Consider the following 24,461-nt stretch of genomic DNA (forward strand, 5'->3'; position numbering starts at 1 on the left):
ACCTCAATCAGCCCGACTAACCGGTGCCTGTATATAGTCTCGCTACTGTTATAGCCTCGCTACTGTTATAGCCTCGCTACTGTATATAGCCTTGCTACTGTTATAGCCTCGCTACTGTATATAGCCTTGCTACTGTTATAGCCTCGCTACTGTATATAGCCTTGCTACTGTTATAGCCTTGCTACTGTTATAGCCTCGCTACTGTATATAGCCTCTCTACTGTATATAGCCTTGTTACTGTATATAGCCTCGCTACTGTATATAGCCTTGCTACTGTATATAGCATTGCTACTGTATATAGCCTTGCTACTGTATATAGCCTCTCTACTGTATATAGCCTTGCTACTGTATATAGCCTTGCTACTGTATATAGCCTCGCTACTGTATATAGCCTCTCTACTGTATATAGCCTTGCTACTGTATATAGCCTTGCTACTGTATATAGCCTTGCTACTGTATATAGCCTCTCTACTGTATATAGCCTTGCTACTGTATATAGCCTCTCTACTGTATATAGCCTTGCTACTGTATATAGCCTTGTTACTGTATATAGCCTTGCTACTGTATATAGCCTCTCTACTGTATATAGCCTTGCTACTGTATATAGCCTTTTTACTGTATATAGCCTTGCTACTGTATATAGCCTCTCTACTGTATATAGCCTTGCTACTGTATATAGCCTCTCTACTGTATATAGCCTTGCTACTGTATATAGCCTCGCTACTGTATATAGCCTTTCTACTGTATATAGCCTTGCTACTGTATATAGCCTTGCTACTGTATATAGCCTCTCTACTGTATATAGCCTTGCTACTGTATATAGCCTGGCTACTGTATATTGCCTCGCTCTTGTTATTTTTCCCTCTCTTTTTTGCTGTTGTTTTATTTCTTTACTTATCTATTGTTCACCTTTTGTTTTACTTAAAAACTGCACTGTTGGTTAGAGCCTGTAAGTAAGCATTTCACTGTAACAGGTACACCTGTTGTATTCGGCCAACGTGACAAATGCACTTAGATTTGAGTGTGTGAGTGAGAAGGAGAGCAAGCCTTCCAAATGTTTTCTAGTTTTGTAAATGCAACAATACTACAATTGTAAAATAAGTATTCTTAGTGAAATTCTGAAACTGTGTAGATTTCAAAGGATAAATACTGACCTGTTAGAGATATTTGAAAGTCTGAAGTGTCAGTATTATTGTCAGTGGTGGACCCTGAGTGGACCCTGAGAAACTGTTGTGTTGTCCCCTTCTCCCCATCGGCCAAGAACAATAGAGACACCTTTTCAGTGCATTAAACCCCTTTTAAAAGGGAAGTGAAAGCCACCTCTCTGACAGGTAGACTGTTTGATGTCTTTGTCACTTCCTCATCCTTCAAAGGCTTCAGCTCAGCACACGCCACCATGCTCTGAATCATTTACTGTGCTCTCTCTCTCTCTCTGTGTGTGTGTGTGTGTAGGTGTGTTTGTGTTGGTTTATATTGTAGTGTTTGTGTTTTGTGTCTGTGAGTTGACTTTTTGGACATATTTTCATATTCCTATCAGCAAAGTTGCAGGAAACGTATTTCTATACTGTAAACGTTTTTTTTTCTACAACATCCCTTTTTATGTACCCTAATATCTTGTTGTAACTCTTACATACCATGCTGACTTCTTGTGGTGACCACATAGGACCACACCCATACAGACAATAGGATGCCAATTGGACACACGGTGTAGCAAACTGTTGGAAACACACACTTGGAGAGAAAATGATCTCCAGCATTGTGTTTGCCCTGGAGCCACAATATTTGGTTCATAGTTCTCTCATGAGGATGCCTCTGGAATCCCTCACTTCCACACTTTTAGATTCCTGCCATTTTGGTAACAGAGCCGACTCATATACAGTCATGGTTCTTAACGGACAGAAGCATGATAGATCTATTCAATTGTAAAGATATATGATAGCGTTGAAAAGAAAATCAATTAACATATAACATATAACAAGTTACCCATCCTGAGTTTGTCAACATTTCTTATCCCTGTGTGACATTACTGAAAGCCTGTATGCCAACTGACATCAGCAGATTTATATCCAAGTCTAAACCAACATGGAATGTCCTTTTGACAGAACGGGTAAATACTTATCATTCATTCTTAACCCAAGTATCAACTTGTACTCTCAAGCCCTTAATTATAATCCTGTAATTTTCATTTAGGCTGTCTGCATGAAACTACATTTCATGAATTATTTAGCTGGTTATGCTCTTTTCCCAAAGGAAACTAGACTCTCTCTCTCTATAAGAACCTGAAAGGCAGAGAAAAAGAAGAACCACATATGCCTTCACCTCTGTATCTAGGGCCAGAGAGGAATGTAGAAGACTTTGTTGACGTCTTCACTTGTAGTCACATGGGGCTTTCTTAGCTTCAGCTCAAACCTTTAGAGGAACCAAAGCCTTTCAAAAGAATGAAATACAACCAATGGCTTAGATGTGGCGGGGATTCCTTGACTTAAAACTTACTGTGCAGGACTTTCATATCGTGGAGCATATAACAACATCAGATAACAAGATGTCAACAGTAGGGGCATCAAACCCAGCCACAAGAGACTGCAGGCAGAGATTCATCCACCTGAATTCTCAGCTACACCACGGAGCCACGTGAGGCGCTCAGTACAAAATGGAGGTAAGTGTGAGAAGTAAGTGTGATGTGAGGGGCCAGAGCTGCTCTTACCAGTCTCGTGAAGAGGGGAACTCCTAAATGCCAGAGGTGCTCGTTGAGCAGCCCGCTGTACACCACGTTCCCGAAGACAGCAATACTTCCTGATTTACACAACGTGTTTCCTACAGGGACAGAAACAGAGAGGAGAGAAAACACAGAGTCATTAAAATGGACTACACTACACTCCAGCAATGTACTAGGCTTTATTAGCAGGATTGGAAAATTAAATCATAGGAAATCATTGCACAGCCACAGGAATTGAAATAAAAGAAAGAAATAAGAAATATAATAGAGAGCACCACATTGATTGTTATGAATATTGATTTCAGAGGTTTATGATGAACAGGGAAATGTAGCTGCTGTGAAATCGATAGCACAAGTACATGTGTTCCAACTGCATATGATAGAACCTCCAGCTAGCCTAATGAGATGCTTACAGTGATAACATCAGTGTGTAACGATCAGAGGTGTGCTGAAGGAGAGATCTGTCAGAGAAAGTCTGTACAAAGCCACCCATGACTGTGCCTCATACAGTATGTTACATACAGCTCTGGTTAGTCCTTGTTCCATCAACACAGGAAGTCAAACCCCTTGACCCTCGAATTCCCGTTCCCTCCATCCTCCACCCCCCTTAGTAACATTACCACCCCCATTAGCACACTCTCCATGTGAGGACAGTCAGACCACAACATTGGCAACCCTGTATGAGACATGTAAGCCCGGCCCTCAGCCCTCCGCCTCCAGCCCTGGCCACAGTGACACGGCTGCTGTGTATGAAGAGCTTCTGCCTGGAGAGGAGAGAGAACTCTTATGTTAGGCCCCTGCAGCAGCTGAGGAGCCAGCCCACACACTAACACTAAGGTCCCCACAACATATGATTTACACACACACACTACTACATGTCCCCAAGTATGATGAACGCAGGTCCCCATTGTAATTTCTGCACAAAGGAATGCTGCAAAAGGGAGGTGGGGGAAACTGGAAGCAGTGCTGACAAGCAACACATGCATTATTTAAAAAGAAAAGTAAAAAATGCCCATTAAAGTGTCAGTGGTGCTCTCGGCGGCTGGCGGTGGAGGTGGCTAGGGCGCGGTGTGTGTATTACTGTTATTAATGGGCCAGGCGTGGGGGGCATTGCTATGCTGTGACTGCTTTGCTGTTGCCATCCGGGGTTCACACAATTTTTTTTCACCCATTCTTTTTCAAGAGCGTGTGTGCAAATGTGTTTCTGTGAGTGAGTGAGTGAGTGAGTGAGAGAGAGAGAGAGAGAGAGAGAGAGAGAGAGAGAGAGAGAGAGAGAGAGAGAGAGAGAGAGAGAGAGAGAGAGAGAGAGAGAGAGAGAGAGAGAGAGAGAGAGAGATACACTACAGGCCGGGAGCAGCGTCAATGAGCTCCTACTGCTAATTAAGAGAGGGACCTTCCCCAGCGAGTAGCAGCACAAGTGCTTCTATCATCCTCTGATACAGTGTCATGTTCTTCCTAAATACAGTGGGCTGGGGATGGGGTGGACATGTTGGAAATAAGTACATAGCACTTCACTATGCAGCATGAGATAAAGGGTTACTGTTACTGACAGTAGCCCTTATTACTACAGTCAACCTTTAACTGCCTCAGTCTCCAACACATGTTCCAGTCATACCTTTAACTGCCCAGTCCCCAACACATGTTCCAGTCATACCTTTAACTGCCTCAGTCTCCAACACATGTTACAGTCAACCTTTAACTGCCTCAGTCTCCAACACATGTTACAGTCAACCTTTAACTGCCTCAGTCTCCAACACATCTTACAGTCAACATTTAACTGCCTCAGTCACCAACACATGTTACAGTCATTACAGTCTTTAACTGCCTCAGTCTCCAACACATGTTACAGTCAACCTTTAACTGCCTCAGTCTCCAACACATGTTACAGTCAACCTTTAACTGCCTCAGTCTCCAACACATGTTACAGTCAACCTTTAACTGCCTCAGTCTCCAACACATGTTACAGTCAACCTCTGCCTCAGTCTCCAACACATGTTACAGTCAACCTTAACTGCCTCAGTCTCCAACACATGTTTTAACAGTCAACCTTTAACTGCCTCAGTCTCCAACACATGTTACAGTCAACCTTTAACTGCCTCAGTCTCTAACACATGTTACAGTCAACCTTTAACTGCCTCAGTCTCCAACACATGTTACAGTCAACCTTTAACTGCCTCAGTCTCCAACACATGTTACAGTCAACCTTTAACTGCCTCAGTCTCCAACACATGTTACAGTCAACCTTTAACTGCCTCAGTCTCCAACACATGTTACAGTCAACCTTTAACTGCCTCAGTCTCCAACACATGTTACAGTCAACCTTTAACTGCCTCAGTCTCAACACATGTTACAGTCAACCTTTAACTGCCTCAGTCTCCAACACATGTTACAGTCAACCTTTAACTGCCTCAGTCTCCAACAACACCTTTATGTTAACACATGTTACAGTCAGTCAACCTTTAACTGCCTCAGTCTCCAACACATGTTACAGTCAACCTTTAACTGCCTCAGTCTCCAACACATGTTACAGTCAACCTGTTACAGTCAACCTAACTGCAACACATGTTACAGTCATCCTTTAACTGCCTCAGTCTCAACACATGTTACAGTCAACTGCCTCAGTTAACAGTCAACCTTTAACTGCTCAGTCTCCAACACATGTTACAGTCAACCTTTTAACTGCCTCAGTCTCAACATGCCTCAGTCTCCAACACATGTTACAGTCATACCTTTAACTGCCTCAGTCTCCAACACATGTTACAGTCAACCTTTAACTGCCTGTTACAGTCTCCAACACATGTTACAGTCAACCTTTAACTGCCTCAGTCTCCAACACAACATATGTTACAGTCAACCTTTAACTGCCTCAGTCTCCAACACATGTTACAGTCATACCTTTAACTGCCTCAGTCTCCAACACATGTTACAGTCAACCTTTAACTGCCTCAGTCTCCAACACATGTTACAGTCAACCTTTAACTGCCTCAGTCTCCAACACATGTTACAGTCATTTACCTCCAGTCTTAACTGCCTCAGTCTCCAACACATGTTACAGTCAACCTTTAACTGCCTCAGTCTCCAACACATGTTACAGTCAACCTTTAACTGCCTCAGTCTCCAACACATGTTACAGTCATACCTTTAACTGCCTCAGTCTCCAACACATGTTACAGTCAACCTTTAACTGCCTCAGTCTCCAACACATGTTACAGTCAACCTTTAACTGCCTCAGTCTCAACTGCCTCACATGTTACAGTTTAACAACTCTAACTTCAACTGCCTCAGTCTCCAACACATGTTACAGTCAACCATTTAAACTGCCTCAGTCTCCAACACATGTTACAGTCAACCCTTTAACTGCCTCAGTCTCCAACACATGTTACAGTCAACCTTTAACTGCCTCAGTCTCCAACACATGTTACAGTCAACCTTTAACTGCCTCAGTCTCCAACACATGTTACAGTCAACCTTTAACTGCCTCAGTCTCCAACACATGTTCCAGTCATACCTTTAACTGCCTCAGTCTCCAACACATGTTACAGTCAACCTTTAACTGCCTCAGTCTCCAACACATGTTACAGTCAACCTTTAACTGCCTCAGTCTCAACACATGTTCCAACAGTCAACCTTTAACTGCCTCAGTCTCCAACACATGTTACAGTCAACCTTTAACTGCCTCAGTCTCCAACACATGTTAGTCTCCAGTCAGTCAACCTTTAACTGCCTCAGTCTCCAACACATGTTACAGTCAACCTTTAACTGCCTCAGTCTCCAACACATGTTACAGTCAACCTTTAACTGCCTCAGTCTCAACACATGTTACAGTCAACCTTTAACTGCCTCAGTCTCCAACACATGTTACAGTCAACCTTTAACTGCCTCAGTCTCCAACACATGTTACAGTCAACCTTTAACTGCCTCAGTCTCCAACACATGTTACAGTCAACCTTTAACTGCCTCAGTCTCTAACACATGTTACAGTCAACCTTTAACTGCCTCAGTCTCCAACACATGTTACAGTCAACCTTTAACTGCCTCAGTCTCCAACACATGTTACAGTCAACCTTTAACTGCCTCAGTCTCCAACACATGTTACAGTCATACCTTTAACTGCCTCAGTCTCCTCAACACATGTTAACAGTCTCCAACATGTTACAGTCAACCTTTAACTGCCTCAGTCTCCAACACATGTTCTCACAGTCAACCTTTAACTGCCTCAGTCTCCAACACATGTTACAGTCAACCTTTAACTGCCTCAGTCTCCAACACATGTTACAGTCAACCTTTAACTGCCTCAGTCTCCAACACATGTTACAGTCATAACCTTTAACTGCCTCAGTCAGTCCAACACATGTTACAGTCAACCTTTAACTGCCTCAGTCTCCAACACATGTTACAGTCAACCTTTAACTGCCTCAGTCTCTAACACATGTTACAGTCAACCTTTAACTGCCTCAGTCTCCAACACATGTTGTTCCAGTCATACAGTTACAGTCACCTTTAACTGCCTCAGTCTCCAACACATGTTACAGTCAACCTTTAACTGCCTCAGTCTCCAACACATGTTACAGTCAACCTTTAACTGCCTCAGTCTCAACACATGTTACAGTCAACCTTTAACTGCCTCAGTCTCCAACACATGTTACAGTCAACCTTTAACTGCCTCAGTCTCCAACACATGTTACAGTCAACCTTTAACTGCCTCAGTCTCCAACACATGTTACAGTCAACCTTTAACTGCCTCAGTCTCCAACACATGTTACAGTCATACCTTTAACTGCCTCAGTCTCCAACACATGTTACAGTCAACCTTTAACTGCCTCAGTCTCCAACACATGTTACAGTCAACCTTTAACTGCCTCAGTCTCCAACACATGTTACAGTCAACCTTTAACTGCCTCAGTCTCCAACACATGTTACAGTCAACCTTTAACTGCCTCAGTCTCAACACATGTTACAGTCAACCTTTAACTGCCTCAGTCTCCAACACATGTTACAGTCAACCTTTAACTGCCTCAGTCTCCAACACATGTTACAGTCAACCTTTAACTGCCTCAGTCTCCAACACATGTTACAGTCAACCTTTAACTGCCTCAGTCTCCAACACATGTTACAGTCAACCTTTAACTGCCTCAGTCTCCAACACATGTTACAGTCAACCTTTAACTGCCTCAGTCTCCAACACATGTTACAGTCAACCTTTAACTGCCTCAGTCTCCAACACATGTTACAGTCAACCTTTAACTGCCTCAGTCTCCAACACATGTTCCAGTCATACCTTTAACTGCCTCAGTCTCCAACACATGTTCCAGTCATACCTTTAACTGCCTCAGTCTCCAACACATGTTACAGTCAACCTTTAACTGCCTCAGTCTCCAACACATGTTACAGTCAACCTTTAACTGCCTCAGTCTCCAACACATCTTACAGTCAACATTTAACTGCCTCAGTCTCCAACACATGTTACAGTCAACCTTTAACTGCCTCAGTCTCCAACACATGTTACAGTCAACCTTTAACTGCCTCAGTCTCCAACACATGTTACAGTCAACCTTTAACTGCCTCAGTCTCCAACACATGTTACAGTCAACCTTTAACTGCCTCAGTCTCCAACACATGTTACAGTCATACCTTTAACTGCCTCAGTCTCCAACACATGTTACAGTCAACCTTTAACTGCCTCAGTCTCCAACACATGTTACAGTCAACCTTTAACTGCCTCAGTCTCTAACACATGTTACAGTCAACCTTTAACTGCCTCAGTCTCCAACACATGTTACAGTCATACCTTTAACTGCCTCAGTCTCCAACACATGTTACAGTCAACCTTTAACTGCCTCAGTCTCCAACACATGTTACAGTCAACCTTTAACTGCCTCAGTCTCCAACACATGTTACAGTCATACCTTTAACTGCCTCAGTCTCCAACACATGTTACAGTCATACCTTTAACTGCCTCAGTCTCCAACACATGTTACAGTCAACCTTTAACTGCCTCAGTCTCCAACACATGTTACAGTCAACCTTTAACTGCCTCAGTCTCTAACACATGTTACAGTCAACCTTTAACTGCCTCAGTCTCCAACACATGTTACAGTCATACCTTTAACTGCCTCAGTCTCCAACACATGTTACAGTCAACCTTTAACTGCCTCAGTCTCCAACACATGTTACAGTCAACCTTTAACTGCCTCAGTCTCTAACATATGTTACAGTCAACCTTTAACTGCCTCAGTCTCCAAAACATGTTACAGTCATACCTTTAACTGCCTCAGTCTCCAACACATGTTACAGTCAACCTTTAACTGCCTCAGTCTCCAACACATGTTACAGTCAACCTTTAACTGCCTCAGTCTCTAACACATGTTACAGTCAACCTTTAACTGCCTCAGTCTCCAACACATGTTACAGTCAACCTTTAACTGCCTCAGTCTCCAACACATGTTACAGTCAACCTTTAACTGCCTCAGTCTCCAACACATGTTACAGTCATACCTTTAACTGCCTCAGTCTCCAACACATGTTACAGTCAACCTTTAACTGCCTCAGTCTCCAACACATGTTACAGTCAACCTTTAACTGCCTCAGTCTCCAACACATGTTACAGTCAACCTTTAACTGCCTCAGTCTCCAACACATGTTACAGTCAACCTTTAACTGCCTCAGTCTCCAACACATGTTACAGTCAACCTTTAACTGCCTCAGTCTCCAACAACATGTTACAGTCAACCTTTAACTGCCTCAGTCTCCAACACATGTTACAGTCAACCTTTAACTGCCTCAGTCTCCAACACATGTTACAGTCAACCTTTAACTGCCTCAGTCTCTCAACACATGTTACAGTCAACCTTTAACTGCCTCAGTCTCCAACACATGTTCTCAGTCAACCTTTAACTGCCTCAGTCTCCAACACATGTTACAGTCATACCTTTAACTGCCTCAGTCTCCAACACATGTTACAGTCATACCTTTAACTGCCTCAGTCTCCAACACATGTTACAGTCAACCTTTAACTGCCTCAGTCTCCAACACATGTTACAGTCAACCTTTAACTGCCTCAGTCTCCAACACATGTTACAGTCAACCTTTAACTGCCTCAGTCTCTAACATGTGTTACAGTCAACCTTTAACTGCCTCAGTCTCCAACACATGTTACAGTCAACCTTTAACTGCCTCAGTCTCCAACACATGTTACAGTCAACCTTTAACTGCCTCAGTCTCCAACACATGTTACAGTCAACCTTTAACTGCCTCAGTCTCTAACATATGTTACAGTCAACCTTTAACTGCCTCAGTCTCCAACACATGTTACAGTCAACCTTTAACTGCCTCAGTCTCTAACACATGTTACAGTCAACCTTTAACTGCCTCAGTCTCTAACACATGTTACAGTCAACCTTTAACTGCCTCAGTCTCTAACACATGTTACAGTCAACCTTTAACTGAACTGCCTCAGTCTCCAACACATGTTACAGTCATATCTTTAACTGCCTCAGTCTCCAACACATGTTACAGTCATACCTTTAACTGCCTCAGTCTCCAACACATGTTACAGTCATACCTTTAACTGCCTCAGTATCCAACACGTTACAGTCAACCTTTAACTGCCTCAGTCTCCAATACATGTTACAGTCAACCTTTAACTGCCTCAGTCTCCAATACATGTTACAGTCAACCTTTAACTGCCTTAGTCTCCAACACATGTTACAGTCTCACCTTTGGAGTACAGAAAGATGATGTCATACTTCTCTGAGAAGAAAGAAGACGACATTGTGGTCCTGTGACTGAGTGTTGGTTCTCTCCTCAGTTCTGACACCACTTCACTCCAGAGGAATTTAAAGCGTAGGGAAAATCAAGCAATCAATACAGTATCTAGCTACATATTCATAAACAGAGGAAGGCTCGAGGCAGTTCATGTCACATTCTTCTCTGTAACTGCCTCTGAAATGCAGCCAGAAAGTAAGGTGCTAAAAAAAACATTTGATTTCAACTCATAGTTCCACTATTTAAAAAGAGCATGTGGAGCATTTCTTCCATTTAATAACATGTGTTCATTCTTTAATCTGGTGACATGTGGTTATTGGTCCGTCAGTGTTAAAGAGTTGATATTCTGTTTTTGGTGCCCATGTCTTTTTTCTGTTAGGTCCTCTCAGCAGTTGTGTGCTTCTATCTTATCTGCAGACTCAACATTATCGAGGCCAACCTCTGATTAATTATTAATTGTGTGATTAAAAAGTAGAGAAGGAGGTGTGGGGGGGAGGGGGTAGGAGAGAGGCAGGCAGGGAGGGGTTGGGTTGGGTAGAAGCCTGTATCCTTTCTACATCATTGGTGTCGATCTCCACAATGTTATTATCCAGACCTTCAAATGACATTTTTCATCGCTATCTTTTATATGTTTTTGTTACATATCAGAACAGGGCATTTGACAGAAAGCTTCTAACAGAGCGTAATGGTCAAGGCACATGTGATGGTGATGGGGTGGTAGGTGTTGTTTTATTAAGTGAGTGATGCCGTCTCTTCAGTGTGTTATCCTCGTCTGGATCGGTATGTGACTCCCCCTTTCATCTCAGAGTCACACACACAGAAAGACATCATGAGGGATTTGGAGCCCAACACTTCCCTGTCAGACTTACAAGCAGCATCAGCCATGTGTAGCTTACTTCACCAAATGAGGACCTAAAGAAAAATCCCCGAAAAATGTGTACCTCTCACTGCAAACCATAGGCAGTGTATGCAGTGTAGTGGTAGTCATTTGTAGCACAATATAAAGCATTGAATGAAGTAAAAAAAAAGATATACATATATATATATATATATATATATATTTGTCAATTATTGTCAAAAGTGTTTGCAATAATTTAGGTGTTGGATGAGATTTGTTTTATGAACCAAATGTGCAGTATTTATCTGCTTCTGAGTGTGTGTGTGTGTGTGTGTGTGCGCGTCCTTCCCTGGCCACTGCTCTCACATGTGCTCCCCTGACAATGCAGATGAAGGTGGGGAGCTGGAGCACAGAGCTCCAGAGCGATGCAGCTCGGAGATCCTTGTTTCTAGCGACGAGGCACATTGCTGCAATGCAATAAGGGCAAACAACACTCTTAATAATTCAGGGCATGATACCGTGAGGGGGGATGGGTGGGGCAGAGAAGCCTTAGAGTACCGCAGAATGGCTCATTTAGCCCCTGCCACACATTATTCAAGTTCTATCGAACCCCCTCCTGAGTCCTTCCTCAAGTCTTATCCCCCTTCCTCATTCCAAAAGCCTGCGAGGTAACCAATAAGAGCTAGCAACATTTATAAACAACAAAGTACCCTGCACCTTGGAGGAGGTAAACAATGGTGTTCCTCTTAATCTCCTTTTCCCGTGCTCTCCGTGAGTCCTCAGGTCCAGAATTTGTCATTGCTTTATCCTGTTTGCACTGTAGGCCACAGAGCTTCTCATTCCGGATTATGTTCTTCCTGAGCTATGCCCATGGATGCAGAAAAATGTGGGGAATGATGCTTGCATGGAATCCGTTGGAGTAATAAAATAGTCCTCCTGTGTTAATGACGTATGATGGTATTACTCTGGACATATTCAAAGAATGATAATAGTACTTAATAAGAAAGAAGATTTCTGCTCCAATGTTCTTTCCCTGTTCTACATTAAAATAGGTTGATGCTGAGATAGATAGGCTTGTCTACACAATTGCTCCAAAATAATACAGTTGGATTCAGATCAAAAGCAATGCATTGGAGAATTTTAAACAAAATATGTTTTCCTTTTTTCATGTCAATCACATAAAATAAGTATTACAAAATGCAAATTGCTACCATGTAATTACTAATTAAATGCCAGAGAACAATGCACAGGCTATAAAATAATCCGATAGTGACAGGTGCAGTATACACTGCTGCAGGGTCCTCTTAAATCATAACAAATGTTTCCTGAGAGTGCAACATATGCCGCCACATATGCAAAATGCAGCTAACCAGGGAGAAAAGAAAAACCTGCCGATGAAAGTCAGAGGCGTTATGGTAGACAGAGAGTTTGATGATAGACTTGTAAATCAGTGCAGTTGGAATAGCCAGCCAGCCAGCCAGCCAGTTTGATGATAGACTTGTAAATCAGTGCAGTTGGAATAGCCAGCCAGCCAGCCAGCCAGTCAGCCAGCCAGCCAGCCAGCCAGCCAGCCAGCCAGCCAGCCAGTCAGCCAGCCAGCCAGTCACCAGCCAGCCAGCCAGCCAGCCAGCCAGCCAGCCAGCCAGCCAGTCAGTCCAGCCAGCCAGCCAGTCAGCCAGCCAGCCAGTCAGCCAGCCAGCCAGCCAGCCAGTCAGTCCAGCCAGCCAGTCAGCCAGCCAGCCAGTCAGTCAGCCAGCCAGCCAGTCAGCCAGCCAGTCAGCCAGCCAGCCAGCCAGCCAGTCAGCCAGCCAGCCAGCCAGCCAGCCAGCCAGCCAGCCAGCCAGCCAGCCAGTCAGCCAGTCAGTCAGCCAGTGTGACTCTTTCTAGCTCTCTTTCTGCCTGCCATTTTAGCTGCTCAACACAGAGGTCCCATTTTCTTCAAATATATGTAAATTAGCCACATTGGCTCCTGTTGTTGAGGCTGTAGGGCTGATCCTAACAGTGAAACCTACCTATGTACTACACTGTACAACAGGCCTCCCGCCACCCTCCCTCCCTCCTCCAGGAACCCAGCGGTAGGAAGAAAGAACGAGGTCCCTGAGGTATCCCTCCTCTCATAACACCAGCCCTGTTAATAGATGAGTCATTACATTCAAAGTGAACAATTATTTTAATACCAAAAAAAAACGAATAAAGGCAGATATATAGGCAGCATATATTGTAGCTTGCATAGCGCCTATGCAGAGCTAATGTAGTTATTGTGTCATATTGAGGTGGTAGGGCCAGCAGAGGGAAGGAGGCCAGATAGCTCCAGCTACAGTAAATGCCATCTCCTCTCCTTTTCTTTTCCTTCCCCTTTGCTCTCCCCTCCTCTAATCTCCTCTCCCGTCCTCTCCTCTCCCCTCCTCTCCCATCCTCTACTCTCCTCTCCTCTCCCGTCCTCTACTCTCCTCTACTCTCCTCTCCTCTCCCGTCCTCTACTCTCCTCTCCCGTCCTCTCCTCTCCCCTCCTCTAATCTCCTCTCCCGTCCTCTCCTCTCCCGTCCTCTACTCTCCTCTCCCGTCCTCTACTCTCCCGTCCTCTACTCTCCCGTCCTCTCCTCTCCCGTCCTCTACTCTCCTCTCCCGTCCTCTCCTCTCCCCTCCTCTAATCTCCTCTCCCGTCCTCTCCTCTCCCGTCCTCTACTCTCCTCTCCCGTCCTCTACTCTCCCGTCCTCTCCTCTCCCGTCCTCTCCTCTCCCGTCCTCTCCTCTCCTCTCCCCTCCTCTAATCTCCTCTCCCGTCCTCTCCTCTCCCGTCCTCTACTCTCCTCTCCCGTCCTCTACTCTCCCGTCCTCTCCTCTCCCGTCCTCTCCTCTCCTCTCCCGTCCTCTACTCTCCTCTCCTCTCCCGTCCTCTCCTCTCCTCTCACGCTTTCTCCCCACTCCTCCTCTGCCCTCCCCTCCTCTGCTCTACTCTCCCCTCCTCCCCTCTCCTCTCCCCCTTCTCCCCCTCTCCTTTCCCCTCCTCTCACCCCTTTTCCCCTCCTCTCCTCTTCTCGCCTCTCCTCTCACATCCTCTCCAATTCTCTCCTCTCCTGTCCTTGTGCATTATGAATGGAGCCATGTTCAGTCACGGACTGGCTGCACTTTCTGAACTTTCGCTGAGTGAGTTCTACTGGCTCCTCTACTCTTTAATCATTCCCCATTAGAGCAGAGGCCTGTTGACTTCCAGTATGGAGATGAATAAGGTTGTAGCACCAGCACCAGTCATATCTGGCTGCAGGCAGGAAGGAAGGGATTCACAGCACTAATAACAAGCCTGGGCCCCAGACCCAGACCCAGACACAGACCCAGACACAGACCCAGACACAGACACAGACCCAGACACAGACACAGACCCAGACCCAGACACAGACCCAGACACAGACACAGACCCAGACCCAGACACAGACACAGACACAGATCCAGCTGATGAAGAGCACTGCATCTGGGGAGGAGGATGAGGAGGAGGAGGAGGAAGAGGAGGAGGAGGAAGAGGAGAGCCTCTGACGGTGGATGACATCAGTGTCATCAGCACTGGAACTGTTATTGATTTAGTAGCCTTCAAAACTATTACTGACATTATCACCTTCATCTTCATCACCCTTCGTCATCTGAGGATAAGAATTTACTTGGCAGCCAACAATAAAATTAATCAATAAATAAATTAGCTATTAAATTGAAACTATAGAGCATGAAATATTTGACAAGCATTCACATTTTTGGGAGCTTTTTAAAAATGTTTTATTCAAAACTACAGGAGAATTCTTGAGGTCCTGGCAATTGGAGAGAACTGGGAGAGACACCAGTGGATGGAGATGCAGCACATATGTCTCTATGTCTCCACTGTAGCCTGTGTTAAGGTGGACTGGTCCACTCAGTAGAATGGAGTTATGATGAAGGGCCTTTAGGATTGCATCAGACTATTGATTGCTAGCAGCACTGAGAGATGTGGTTTACCATCGTTATAAACAACCTTTTTGTGAAGTACCGTTTGGGGAAACAAATCATTTTATTTAGTAGATTTTTGGATTTGACTGTTGAATAATTTATGGCTACACAACCCTTGGCACGGGGAGCGAGAAAACCCCCACAAAGAGCACATATCAAATGCTATCATATACAGGCCTGCATACTTGAATGCTTTCTCTTTCCAATAGATTTTTTCCCACTCAACCTACATCGGCTCTGCTTTGTCAACATCAGTTGAGTGAGAAGTCCCCAGGGCCAGAAAATCTCCTGTAATCTGCCAGACTTTTCTGCCATGTATGGCACACTTGTTTTCCTATATCCCTCTAAGTGTTATTGAGTCTGCAAACTCTGACATTGTTTTATCAATGTGGGCTGTGGTGAATATTATGCCAGATGTATTCCTCACCCAGATGCTCTGTAATAATTCATGGATAAATGACAGAATGATGGCTATGTAAACAAATGCATGTATTTTTCATTTGCCCTATCACATCAGATCTTTTCACATCAGATCTTTTCACATCAGATATTCTTCAGGGCTGATCTGACTAGTCAAAAGACCAATTAGTGAAAAGAAGATTAGAATTGGGTTACCTGTGTAAACACAACCTATTTGATCTATTTATGTCCTTGGTCAGGGGCTGATGACAAGTGTCTGTTTAAGAGCCCTCGTGGCAAAAGGTGGATAGCATCAGTAATCCTGCACTGAGGAAATACTCTAGCAGCAGCTCACACAGTGGGGGAGGTGGAGGAGGTGGGGGGTCTATAAAATATCAAAGCAGATCGATTAGCCTGACCTCATACCATATCCATGTTGTGCAGCGAGGGAGGGAGCCATACAGGGGCAAATCAGGTCAAGGGACAAAAGAAAGCAAGCCCAATGACATTTTTCAGATTTCTGGCATAGATTCTTTCCTTTAATAACAATATAATTATTCATATTTTGTGGGTAAATTCATCCAAACTAGCATTATTGCCATTCTCACTTGTGCCGAAGACAAACTGTGATTGCTACAGTGCTGCAGCAGTCGTTCCTTCCTGAAAAATAAAAAAGAATCACCAGGGATGATGGCTCTCACATCGTGTTCCACATTCATGTTGTCTAGTATCGGCTTTATAAAGACCATGGCCCACTCAATTGTACTCCAGAGGCAGAAGCTTACTAACTGAAGAGAAACCAGGTCAACTGATAGGGGAATTGTATTGTTATCTTTATATGTGTGCCGCAGATACAGTGGTGGAACTCTTGTTAGCGACTCTGCCATTTACAAAGCAATAAGGCTGGGTTATCGACACGGGAGGAGCGGCACTAACCTACAGTAATCCACTCCATGTTTGCTAATGAACGGCTGCGCGGCTTGGTTCCCTGGCTATAGCTACGCCACGGACGGAGACTGAAGATGGAGAGAGCTCCAGAATAAACAGGAACAGGGGAGAGGGTGGAGGGACAGGGGTCTGGGGTATGGGAGGGGGAGGATGTTGCCCTGTCTTGACATCTCATCATGAGACCCCTTGGCTGGGCCGGTCGGGGAGGGGAGGGAGGGAGGGGAGGCTTGCTGCTGCTTGCTGGCGATGCAGAGTCTGTTTGCTGTGCATCCATCAACCTCTGTGTCCTGCCGAGGAGGCGATCGATACTCAACACAAAAGCTCATTGATGACAGACAGCTCTTGACAAACATATAGCATTTTTTCTGTCTAGTATAGCAATAATCTCCAAGGTCAGTGTGAGTCATTCAAGACGGTGGAGACACAAGGAGCTCATGCGAAGCGCCGTGAGACGGCTTCTTATGGGCTGAAACAAAGGGATTGCACTGATGTATTTTAGTGTCTATTTTACTTCTTGGCACATTGTTAGGCTCCACATTACAAAGAGAAGGAGAGGCACTGTGAACATGACAATTGGCGAAACTGTCATGCACTGTCAATCACTGACAGCAAAACCCCAAGGACAATCCACAGACCAGGAAGCTAATGGCTCCAGATCATTGGTTGCTGTTGCTTTGAATGTGACATACTGTAAACCATCGGAACCCGCCACTGTTGATCTAAAAGGAATTTATACCTTTCAAAACACACGCCTCACACTGAATACAATATACATAGATCTAAAGTCCCCATACAAGAACTTACCCCCCCGTCCCCCTCCCTCCCCTCCAATCCACTTAGACCCGGCGCTAGGATAAAGTGACTAAGGGGGCAGTTGAAATCAGCGAGGGGGCACAATTTTGGGCGGGTTCTTGCATTGCAATTCTATTGAATTCTGCTTCTATCATGCTACACCACAAACAAAGTTCAAATGCCATGACAGGTAGGCTACAGATTTCGTGCCAATCTCTGCTGGACAGCACATTACAAACTAAAGCAAGGCCGTTTTAGTGATGAATATAGGCTACAAGATAGATAATAGGGCAATTCACCTATTACAAACAGCCTATGTGACACACAGCTGCCACGGTAACCAATAGGCTACCAAGAAAACAATAATAGAATGTATTTCTATGATGAAACATACCGATACGTAGCTATATTTTCAGTAGGTCATTTGGTTTCTTGCATTGGATTATATTGAATTCTGCTTATATCACGCTATACCACAATAAACATAGAAGTTCAAATGCTTTTGACCAAGAAATGACAGGTTGGTGCGAAATCTCCACTACGCTCTATCAGCACCATGGACAGCGCCCTACAAGATTTTAATTAAAAAACAACCAGCTAGATTGATTCTTACCTTTTCAGAAGAGTCACATTTACATGTCCTTTAAAACAGCCTATAACTAACTACAAAAACACTCTTCCTTGTGTTTCGATCTGTAGCATATGCAAAACGTTATATTGTTGTTTTATATTGTATTGTTGTTTTTTCTTTCCTAAAACAAAAATTGTCGACCTCACAGTTTGAAGATTTGAACACTAAATACATTAGGGCATTGCATGCATAGGCTTATTGCCTTAGGCGTACACTGTATTAATGTTAAAATATATACAGTGCCAGTCAAAAGTTTGGACACACCTACTCATTTAAGGGCTTTTCATCATTTTTACAATTTTCTACATTGTGTAATAATAGTGAAGGTATCAAAACTATGGAATAACACATATGGAATCACATAGTAACTAAAAAGTGTAAAAGTGTCAAACAAATCAAAATATATTGTATATTTGAGATTCTTCAAAGTAGCCACCCTTTGCCTTGATGACAGCTTTGCACACTGTTGGCATTCTCTCTCTCAAAAAAACATTTTTTTCCCAATACAAATTTGCCTGCATCTTTATGTACTCTAATATCATAGATTCATTTATTTGGGGCTAATTCCCCACCTGACTAAGTGGAAACTCGAAACATTTGCTAGCTCACTAACTCTAAAGATAATACCCACTCATTGTAGCCATGTATTCATCTAAAGGTAGATTTAGATTTTAAAATGGTATACAATCAGAACACTTTTCAAGTGGCTCACTTTACACAGCAGCAGGCCCCATCAAAGCAGGTACAGGAGTCAGACAGTTTCATTACAGGAGTCATGAAGATAATGTACTGTTTGACCAAATCATGGTTTAATCATCCTAAAAAAATATGTTGTTTTTAGTAAGGTGAATGAATGTGCAGCCCACACCGATGCAACCAATACATTTTTTAACTCCCACAGCCAGCTGTCAAAAGGTTGAAAAATGTGACTAAATGGTCGCAGTCTGGAGCCCTACCTTATGGGATTTTTTGCCTTGAGGCATACTCTCTAACTTTCATTTTACTTCAACGAAAAAGGTCTCCATCTTCGCAATCAGCTAGCAGCTAGCTTCTGTCCTCCTCTAGGTACATTGACTTCCATAAAAAACCTAAGAGGCTCATGGTTCTCACCCCCTTCCATAGACTTACACAGTAATTATGAGGACTTCCAGAGGATGTCATCTTGAAGCATGAACTGACATGTTGTCCACCAAATCAAAGGATCAGAGAATGAATCTAGTACTGGAATCATAAGCTACAGCTGGCTAGCACTGCTGTGCATAAATGGGGTGAGTAGCTGACTCAAAGACAAAGAAGAGAGAGAAAGACAATGTAATGTATTGCCACTGGGGCCCGCCAGGGTAACTGCTAAACTGCTTGCTGCTGAATGTAAACTGTACACCTTGATTCTCTCGACCTGTACACCAATGTTGTAAACTCTCATTCATAGGCTAGGTTGTAGCAACCTCATGATGGGTACAAGGAAAATATTAGTATCATGTAGTAGCCTAAACCTATCGATGTTACATTGAGCTGAGTGACTGGAGTATGAATGACAGTCATCCAATATGCTGTAATAGAAATAAGGCCATATTAAACGGCACCGACCGCCACTGCCTCCTACACACACCCATTGTGCTGACAGAGCAGTGGAGATACAGATTTGAAGCTAACCTGTCACTCAATCATTTAAACTTTTTTCTAATTATATATAGGCACAAAACTAAAACTGAGGAGGCTCAGGTTTGAACTGAGGGTGCTAAGCCTGATTTGCCCCCTCGTGGAGCAGGGTACGACTCCATTTTACCATAGTTATTATGGAGACTCAGACGGATAGAGAGAGAGCCACACATACATAACATGGGGACCTACAGGTGTGAGTTACAATGGAGACTTCCAGTCATAATAGAAGGCCAGGCTTCCCCCCCAGGCCATCCTGCCAGCTGGCCAGAGTGAGTGAGAGTGATGCCCGAGCGAGGCAGCCCCATTAGGGAAGTGCTGCCTGGTGGTGATCAGAGCTGAGCGCTAGCTAGGAGCGGTGCGCAGGCCGGGCAGGCTAGCTCAGGTAATTAAAGGCAAACCCAGGAAGGCAGGGAAAGCAGGGGCACCCAGATTTATGCGGCTCAGTAATGCACACACTAAAGTCAGCCCGCCATCCAAAGGCACACTTTACTGCCAATCTTATGAAGCATTAGCTACCTCACCATGCTGATGCATTCCATCATTCTCTCACTCTCTCTCTCCTCTCGCTTACTCCCTCTCTCTTTCGCTCTCTCGCTCCTACTCTCTCTCCAGCCTCTCCTCCCCGTCCCCAACCACACCTTTTCTCCCTTTCTCTTCATCCTGCCAATGGAGACAAGTGACACATAGGTTGTTTTTTTCTTCTTTAGTCACGTGGAGTTACGAGCCTATTGCAACGGAAACCAGTGGAAGAGGAATGAAATGTAATGCCAGTAGGCCTACATTCCTTGATAATTCATACACATTTTTTCAATAGGTAGATATAGTTATTTTTTTAACAACTGTGTGATATAATGCTGTTTCCTACAGGCAGTAAGCAATTTAACAAGCAGTGTGAATACTGTCAAAAAGTCAAGAGTAGGATCTTACAAATGAAGCGCCCAAGAGCCAATCTTCTAAATGAAGTAAGGTGCATGTGAGGCTATGGTCTATGAAACCTGTCAACCAGTACATCCATATACTCTAGGTTCCTTGTTATACAACCTGAGATATGAATGGTTCCCACTGCCCACCATATTGGAGGATGCCTGGGCAGTGATGTAGTCTACGGCCTCACATAACCAGACTGACCAAGGCCCTTGACCGTGGATGGCTCCAGTCAAACAGAGATAGAGACAGAGAACGGCGAGGGAGAGAAGGGAGAAACAAAGAGAGAACAGTAGCCACTCCCCTATCAGCTCCTATTCCATCAACCATCTCCACAGATTAGACAGATGACTGTAGACACACAGACATATCAGATGGACAATAGTCAGATAGTCCAACAGAGATAGAGACAGAGAACGGCGAGGGAGAGAAGGGAGAAACAGAGAGAGAACAGTAGCCACTCCCCTATCAGCTCCTATTCCATCAACCATCTCCACAGATTAGACAGATAGCTGTAGACACACAGACATATCAGATGGACAATAGTCAGATAGTCCAACAGAAAGAAAAAAACATAATAGAGACATAATGAGAGACAGGCAGCCCAGTCCTCCAGAGGGGCACCAATGAAAAGGTGGGGATGGGCAGTCAGGCATACAGTAAATCATGGAGAAGCTACTCAACGGTGTAGCGCTATGGAGTATGGCTGCCGGGTTGGGGAGAGTTAGCCGCAGCGTGCATGAGCTTGCCTTATCAATGCTGACAGGCAGACAGCCCGTTTATAGGAAAAGGAAAAAAAGCATCAAGGAAATCCTGCTCTTGTCTATGCCCAATTGAATTACAGCTGGGATCTGAGAGGGCCAGGATGATATCCTTTGACGAGAGGGACCGCTGTATATCTGTCCAGTGTGTCCCCCAGGTCTCACATCCCACAACTTTGCCCATCTATTTGTATTTGTTCCCCTTGCTTCTAGTTAAAGCCCTGCAGCAGTCCACAAAATGGAGAGAGGGGAGTGGGGGCAGGGAGAGTGGAAGGGGGTAGCTGGGAAAGGTACTGCTGGGAGAAAGCAGGGCGTAGAGCACATGACCCCTGTGATATTGGCTGAATACTAATGTCCCCCCATGTTCCCCAGCAAAAGATGTAGAGAGAAACAAAAACTCACCTTCACGTACGCACACACACACCACACGCACGCATCACACACACACACACCACACGCACGCATCACGCACGCACACATAGACACACGTACAGGGTTGGGGAGTAACGGATTACATGTACAAATAGATGGGCAAAGAGACGTGAGGGACACACTGTACAGAAGATATACAGCGGTCCCTCTCGTCAAAGGATCTCATCCTGGCCCACTCAGATCCCAGCTGTAATTCAACTTGTAAGGGATTACAAAAACACGCTAACGGTAATTCGTTACCAGCTAAATTATTGTAATCAGATTACAAATACTTTTGAAAAACGATATGATTACTTTTAAATTCAGAAAGGAGGTTAACGGAAAAAAAAATATTTGACACTCCTGTTTTCTCAATGAAATTCAAATCAGCATTGAAAAAAGGCGCAAGTTTAAGTTTGTTCCACCTGAGCGAGTCTGACCACAAGCCAGAGACCACTATGATGACACACCCAATGTGTTTTATGGGTCGCGGGAAAAGAGCAGGAATAGGCTTTTGTAGGCTACAGTCCAAGCTATGTCTTCCAATGGTACGACTGCTGTTGGCATCCAAAGATTATCCAACTTGAATAAACACTTGGAGGTAAGGATGACAGCAGTGGTGTAGTCTATGGCGATACGGATATCACTTATTGTTATCTACATACATTGATGAATCACACTGTTTTAGCTATTTACACCTTACGGATTGTGGTTGTGGTGGTTGGCTGGTCACAAATCTAAATGTGTATTTGAACCCAAACTGGTTGAATTCAAGAAATTTAAGCTGCATATCAATCATTGTTTTAGAAACCAGTGGACAGCCAGTGAAAAATGCGCTCTTGCAACTTTCGGTCCAACTCATCCCAAACCATTTCAATTGGGTTGAGGTCGGGTGATTGCCAGGCATCTGATGCAGCGCCATCACTCTCCTTCTTGGTCAAATAGCCCTTACACAGCCTGGAGGTGTGTTCTGGGTCATTGTCCTGTTGAAAAACAAATGATAGTCCCACTAAGCACAAACCAGATAGGATGGTGTATCGCTGCAGAATGCTAAGGTAGCCAAGCTGGTTAAGTGTGCCTTGAATTCTAAATAAATCACAGACAGTGTCACCAGCAAGGCACACCCACACCATCACACCTCCTCCTCCATGCGTCACGGTGGGAACCACACATACAGAGATCATCCGTTCACCTACTCTGTGTCTCACAAAGACATGACGCTTGGAACCAAAAATCTCAAATTTGGACCAAAAGACTGACTTCCACCGGTCTAATGTCCATTGCTCGTGTTTCTTGGCCCAAGCAATTCTCTTCTTATTATTGGTGTCCTTTAGTAGTGGTTTCTTTGCAGAAACTCGACCCATGAAGGCCTGATTCACACAGTCTCCACTGAACAGTTGATGTTGAGATGTGTCTGTTACTTGAACTCTGTGAAACATTTATTTGGGCTGAAATCTGAGGCTGGTAACTCTAATGAACATATCCTCTGCAGCAGAGGTAACTCTGGGTCTTCCTTTCCTGTGATGGTCCTCATGAGAGCCAGTTTCATCCTAGTGCTTGATGGTTTTTGCGACTGCACTTGAAGACACTTTAAAAGTTCTTGAAATGTTCCGCATTGACTGACCTTCATGTCTTAAAGTAATGATGGATGGTCATTTTTCTTATAAAACAATACTTTTGATATCATGGATGGTCAGTCCTTGAATCCATAACTCTGTCTTAATCTGAGAGTGGTTAAATTTCTCCAGGCCCATCCCTCAGTTTATTACCAACACAGAGGCGGGGCGATCATTTTGTTATTACTTCTGTGAATTATTACGATATCAAAGTGTCACCAACAAAATGTTTAACAATAGGCCTATAGCAAATGCAGCATATGGCATTAATGTTTCACATGTAAATAGCACTATTCAGTAGTGCTCAAAACATGACATTCCATGAGGGCAGCATTTATTTTTCAAATCAAATCAATGAGCCCAATCAGTCCTCCATGACAACAAAATCATAAACAACAGAGTAGGGCTGGCTAATAAATCCTTAGTTTTGGGGTTATGCACAGGTAAAACAATGTGGCTAATCTATACTTCCATATTTCCAAGTCCTATTCTTTAAGATCAAGGTGTAAAACATTTGGTTTTTAATGTTAATATATAATTGAATCATATTATTATATGTAGTAGAAAATGATGGGTTAGAAAAAGCCTATATAACCAACCCATCAAGTAAAATATAACATCCATATATGGCCAGCTATGTAAACTTGAACATGGATTATCCTGCAATAGATGAGGTTCAATTGGTAACATTTTTTATTTATTGTATTTCTATCTTCTTCTAATGACTCTTAAAGGGGAAAATAATATAAAAGTAACTGAATGTAATCAGATTAAGTTACTGAGTTTGGGTAATCCAAAAGTTACCTTACTGATTATAATTTTGGACCGGTAACTGTAAAGGATTACATTTAGAAAGTAACCTGTGCAACCCTGCACACATACATAAAAACACTCACACCATCCCTTCCCCAAACACACACATACACACATAGAGAACACCATGAAACCCACAGGAAAGAATGTCCACCAAATGAGGCCCTTTGGGCACCCTCCAAGTTGACATGAATTTGGATGAGCCAGATCCGGT

General features: G+C 43.8%; 1 long non-coding RNA gene across 1 annotated transcript in view; it reads right to left on the bottom strand.

Annotated features, from left to right (window-relative positions):
• Positions 1-2,709: 2,709 nt before the first annotated feature.
• The window catches only part of LOC115110701 (uncharacterized), a 364,514-nt gene continuing 342,762 nt past the window's right edge, over positions 2,710-24,461 (bottom strand). Inside the window, exon 6 of the long non-coding RNA XR_010461294.1 lies at positions 2,710-2,814. This is a non-coding gene — a long non-coding RNA (uncharacterized LOC115110701). The remainder of the gene's footprint in view (positions 2,815-24,461) is intronic.

Source organism: Oncorhynchus nerka, linkage group LG26, assembly GCF_034236695.1.
Source record: "Oncorhynchus nerka isolate Pitt River linkage group LG26, Oner_Uvic_2.0, whole genome shotgun sequence".
Lineage (NCBI taxonomy): Eukaryota > Metazoa > Chordata > Actinopteri > Salmoniformes > Salmonidae > Oncorhynchus > Oncorhynchus nerka.